Source organism: Nicotiana sylvestris, chromosome 1, assembly GCF_000393655.2.
Source record: "Nicotiana sylvestris chromosome 1, ASM39365v2, whole genome shotgun sequence".
NCBI classification, from domain to species: Eukaryota; Viridiplantae; Streptophyta; class Magnoliopsida; order Solanales; family Solanaceae; genus Nicotiana; species Nicotiana sylvestris.
Window position 1 is genome coordinate 59909729 of NC_091057.1, and position 6349 is coordinate 59916077.

A 6349-nucleotide genomic window follows, 5' to 3' on the forward strand; every position below is an offset into this window, starting at 1 on the left:
AAGGTCAAACGCAGTGACCTTTGGGTTTTAAGCTTAACCGATGGTTCTCTACCTTTAGTGATCCAACATCTTTCACCTAGGTAAATTCAATATTGAATTTCCCCTCTGTATTCTGATTTTTATTTGTTTTGACATCATTAGTTCATTGTCACTCTCCACTAACATTTGTTAATCTACTGAAACCCTAATGGTTCAATGGCTGCTATAAATAGATGTCTTAAATGCTCTCATAAAAGACAAAAAGAAGACACAATCTAACACAACCAAACTAGAGCAACCAAATATAACATGCTTGATAGTTATATTTATTAGTATAATGATCTTTTATGATTAACCTATTTTGTTATGATCCCTTACGCGATAGTAGATCATCTAAAAGATAATTGTTGATCTTTGTTATGAGTTTTCTTATAGTCTCCATGCCTAAATCTTTATATGCCTGTGTTCAATGTAAGCTTCATAGTTCTTAGTGACTTACAATGAACCCATTTTTGTTTTATCATACATTTGAAATTTTATGAGTTTAAAAAGCTTTTTGTGTTACTTAGTAGTTATTGGAACCTGAATTTATTGAAGACTTGTGTCCTTATCCCTAAATCTTAAGTTTGAACTTCCAATGTTCAAATACTTTTCTTATGTGCCTGTGTTTGTTAAACTGTTTTCTGAGTTATCAATATAGACCTTATTATGTCTGATCATTATCATTGATAAACCAATTATGCTTATGTTTTCCTTTCACCAATGGTACTATCTATCTATGCATATCATTTCCATACATTCTATATGTTTATAGTCAAGTTCATTATTTGGTAATCTTAATAGATATACCATATGTCTATGTCACTTAACTAAGTTAAAAGGATCTGAACGTCTAGATGATTTCTCCTCTACATTTGATACCTGTTAACTCTGGGAATGATATCTAAGTTATCACTATAATTTTTCTTATGATCAAGTTCAATTGTTGTGTGCATAAGAAGCTATCTTATTTGAATCAAGATGTTTTCTTCTCATAAATCTTCACTACATATTTATTCTGTGAGATCAAATTGTTTTTTCCTCTTCTTAAGTGTGAGTCATGACCTTTGTTTGGGTAGGGTCAACTAATAACTCTTGGATAACCAAGTATGTTTACTCCTTAGCCTGTTTGAGATCTTAACACATGTGTGCAATACATCCATGTCCCTAATCGTTTTGAACCTCAGATGAATTTCTGTAAAAGACTGCATACATTTATCATTAGCTTAGCCTCTATAAAATAGGGTTTAACCATGCTGCCTAAATAGTTGATAGTTTTAAGAATTAAAGCATGGTTACTTCATGCCCATATGCTAAACTGTGCTCATGTTTGAATTGAATTTGTTTGATATAATGTTTCAATTTCCTTTCTTCGTACTACATAATCAACTTGGTTCTGTAATGTGTCTTCTCCCTATATAAGATTACTTTCTTATTGCTTAACTCTGTAACACTATGCTCTACTTTGAATGATACTTAGTCCTCCACTTTACTATTAACCTGAAGTTGAACTTGACTCTATAACTTTATGAAGCTCCTCTGTTGATATTATTTGAACACCCTAACTTGCTAATACTATTAGAAGCATGATCCTATTTATGCCCCAAGGATACTATGTTAAAAATGTAAGTGTGTAATCATGATAAGAATTCAGTCCTACGACCTTGATTATATCTCTAATACAATTGCTGACTGTTTACCGTGAAAATGGTAACAACAATTAAATTTGTAAATGGGATTCTAAAAATACGTGATCTATTTTTATTCTAGTTGTTAGAGAAGTTGATGCTAAGAATATGAAGTTTAACGAAGAAATACGAGCTAAAGCGGGGCAGTAATCAAACCCGGGGGCTTGCAGCCCGAGCCTCAGACTGGTCGATGAAGGACCTGAGGTCGATATTTGGTTTGATCTCGAGCTATCGGGGGTAGTCGGGAATGGGACAACAATTAAGATATGATCAAAGAAGGTTCTTTATTGCCAATACCAAGCAATAAATGAAGAATAAGTATGAAAGTGATAAATGCTAAAGTGGCCCGAGCGAACAAGTTAGAGAGAAAAGAGAGAGAGAGAGAGATATTATTGATCTTGTGGTGAATAGTTGGAGCAACATCAGCCGAGAGCTCTACAAAGTGATGGGGATCCCCTTTATATAGGAAGAAAATCTGTTATAGTACAAAACGTGTTAACTGTAAAGGCGTGGAGATAGGATGGCTAGACGTGACATCTTGAAATAGGCCCCAGATAGGTCAACCTTGTTAGATTAAGTCGTGTGCCTTAGGAACTCCCCTCTCACCTGCTGTAGACTACTATAGCCGTTGGAACGCGATGCCCTCCGAACCGATACGCGACGACCCCCGAGGGTGAGGATCGACCTTGCCTTCAAGCTTCGAGGAGCATGACCGCGATGCGACCCTATGATGGGGAAATCGGGCCCTTGGATTCGCCATACACAGATAGTCTCCACGTTTCTTAGAGTGAAAACGGCAAGAAATGATAAGAAACGGTCCTAAACTCCTGCTTCCTTCGATGTTCTTGTAAACGGCTACGAGATGTCAAGGTGCACCATGCACGTTGTCCCTGCAGGTTTCCGCATTGACTGCGGCAGTTGGCTTCCTTCAATGTACACATGGTGCTTTTATAAATACTCCCCTCTTCCTTTCTAGGCTCCATCTGATGCCAAAAAACCCCTAGTAAGGTCTATTTTTTCCCCTGTTCTCACTCTTTTTCAGGAACGCAACCTGTTTTTTTCTTCCTTCAGATTCTTTAGGATGGCAAAAATTTCCACTTCTGCTTCCTAGGAGGTTGCACGCTCATATTCTTCATTTTTCTCTCAAGGCGAGGTGGCCACTTCCCCCCGTGTTGAGGAGTGCATCCCAAGATCCTTTGTGATGGCTTCCGATTTTAGGGTCGAGAGACCTTCCTTGAAGTCAGGGCACCGCGAGCCTATAACTCGGTATATCAGCTTTATAACGTACATCGAAAGAGTGAGGGCCAACTATCACTGGGGGGATACCGTGCTTATGGAGATTCTCGCTCGGGACGAAGATATTACAGCTCATAAAGCCGATTTTCTTAGTGTGTATACCTACCAGTTCACCTTGGGGCCAGTGGGGTCATCCTTGACCCCGATCGACTCCGTATTCTCGACTTCTATCGGAGTTATCAAGTAACTCTAGGCCAAGTTCATCCTTCTTTCTGGCGCATGGTTTATATGATCAGGCATTACTCGAATATGATAGAGGGAATGCCCTTCACCTTGAACCATCTAGTCTAGATGTATAGTCCCCGTCTTCTTCACGAGGGCTTAATCAAGCTTCGTTGTCGAGCCCCGAGATCCCTTTTTGCCTGCACCGAGGAGTTTGGGGACAAGGGATGGGTAAGCCGATTCATCCGAGTGAGGATGTCCGACCTGATTCTAGTGGAAAAGATGTCGTTCCCTGATAAGTGGAACGCCGGGCATAAGTAAATGTGATGTCTTTGCTCTTTCTTGACGATATCTCCCTATGTCTTTAACTCTACTTTTATTGTCTTTTCAACCGTAGCGATCTACCCTGGTGCGATGTCGGATCTCCAGGGTTGGGTTGGCCATTTATACTTGATTTTCCCGTATACTGAACGAGCGTGGCAAGATTTGTCCCAAGCTTGGTGGGAAGCCAAAGACCATGGTGAGCCTCAAGCCTTGTTGCATCGGCGTATTTTGACACAATTTGTTGTTAGTAGCTTCCTCCATCTTTTGCATTTAACCTCTACATTTATGTAGGTCTGGGGGAAATCCCGTTGACGATGAGGCACCGTCCATTGGAGAGGATGCTCTGGTGCTTGGAGAGGAGAAGAAAAGGCAGGGGAGTCTATTCGTTGGGTCACCGGAGCCTAAGAGGGTCAAGGGTGAGGATTCCAAGGTTGACCCAGCAGTTTCGACCTCCAAGACGAAGGAAAACTCCCGTGCTAAAAGTGAGGGAGAAACCAGCTTCTCGGCAGCCCCCGAAGAGCGTATGGACTTGATTGATCCTCGGGCCGTGGGGATGGATGCTCCCGGACATGATTCTGATGCCGTTGTGGCCTAGCTTTGTGGCGGTGTGGCAATGGATGAGGTAACGAGCACTGCCCCAGAATTGGCAGGTGGCCAGAGTTCTTCTCGAGCTAGGACGCCCTTGGCAGGCAGTTTAGAGTGGCCTCGATCTGGGACCCAAGGTGAATAAGGGACGGAGATTTTGGCTGATCCTATTAACCCATTAATCGTTGTCGATTCTCCTCAGGGGGAGACCCTTCCATCTTACGAAGTGCAAGACGTCCCTCACGAGGAGCCTTTTGAGGCAGGAGCACTGATCAAAGGCGGAGATGCATTCGAGAGGTCATCGACCATTCTCGAGTGTAGTTCCGAGGTCGATGCTTAATTCATTTTTGGCAAGATGGGAAGACTTTGTGAGCGGGTAACTTCTGCTAACCTTGTCTGCCACTCTGGGCCGTTTCGGCCTTCTTTCTCCTAACTTATCTCTTTCTATGATTTCAGGCCAAAGTGCTTTATAACTAGGCTCTCGCCCAGTATTAGGATGAGGTGAGCCGCCCTGAACGCGAGAAAGCCTATTTTACCGAGCAGGTTATTAATCCCCTATTTTTACTATCATTTGAGACCTTGTGAGATTCCATTACTTTTAACTTCTCGGGCCTTAATTTGTGCAGTTTGAGAAGGAGAACGCCCTACTGAGACGGGAGCTTCAAGCCAGATATGCTGAAATCTCTGAGCTTAGTCGGCACGTGAGTGAGATGGCTTCCAAGAAGGACAACCTTCAGGGGAAAGTTACCTTGATCGAGCGTCAGCTCCAGGATGCGAAGGAGGATAGTGACAAGTACAAGAGCCTCTATTCTGAACTGGTGGCTGCATTGGTTCAGATCAAAGTTGAGGCCGAGGTGCTTATATCTTTGCATGGGGGAGGAGTAGTCATCATATATTCTTGCGTTGAGAGGACGTTTGTGGGAGCTGGACCAATTTTACCTTGAGCCGCGGATCCTGCCTGGCCGGATTCCCAAAAGCAGACTGTTGGGGAAGCATTGGAAGGCAGCTCGAGTGGTGTTAAAAATGGGGATGGATCCCCGTAGAGAGAGGACGCCATTGAGAAGGGGCCGTCGGGGGGCTTATAATCTCCTGCGTGCAACCCTTGGGGAGCCGTTGAGGCTGCCAGTTCGGCAATAGATTAGGATCTTTATTTTTTTTTCCTGCCGATCTCCCTGTTTGTATATAGTACTTTCATTTTGACATGTGTATAAAGAGAATCTTACGGCTTTGTTTCCCTTATTCCCTTTTCTGCCTTGAATTCAACAAGAATTGGCGAAAGAACCTTAGACCCATAATATAGCACTGTGGCTTGTTTAGGCTGGCTCGGGAGTTGTCACGTGGCTGGTTGATGCGGCCTTTAGTGTGAACTGTCGTGAGAGCTCTTACACTTTTGTCCAACTGTTTTGTGTGGAGCCTCCAGGTCAGGTTTTGACTCGAGCCTACTCGATCTTTAATCTTTTGTGCCTGTATGAGCAGATAAAAAATAGCTTTAATGTGCCTTGGGTCGGAGCGACCTTTTAAGTGTCTGGCCCTGAGGCTCGTTTGGCTGGCGACAATGGCTCTTACACTTTTGCCCATGGGCATATGTAGTGAAATATTTTGGATCCGGTCTCCGACTCGGGTTATGACTCAAGCTCATTTTAATTTTCAAGTTTTCAATTTTCAAGCTGGCGACGGTGGCTCTTACGCTATTTGGTCATTTCGACCTTTTAGTGTGCGGCCTGGAGGCTCGTTTGGATGGTGACAATGACTCTTACGCTTTTGCTCGTGGGCATAGTGTAGGCTTTGTTTTCCTCTCGTTAAGGTCTTTTTGAAATAATTTTGCCTAACCCGTCGTCGGTTCGGGAAGAACCTCGATTTCAAGTCGTTAGCGGCGATGTTCGAGCACCTCGTAAGGTTTAGCTCGTAGGCTGAGTAGCTCAAAGCCTTGTGATTTGGAGCTAACATGGTTGAAGCTTGTTTTCCTGTTGATGGAAGCCTGTTTTAACCGGTTCTTTTCGAAGTAGATTCGAAGTAATGGCCTGCAATTTTGTTAGCGACAGTCGGGCGTCCCTGAGTCGCGTTAATTTGGCTGGAGCAGCCGTTTTGGCCGTAGTCATATGTGTTTGGACGGAGCCATTTTTGATCCCGAGTGGTAATTTAGGCATCTACACCGAGGGTATGCCCTTTCGGAATTCTTACAAATGCGACGTATAGCCTAAACTTCGGGATTGAGTTTTATGCCTATAGTTAGGTCTTACAAAATTTTCATCCCTGTTGAGGTCTTACAGTTTTTC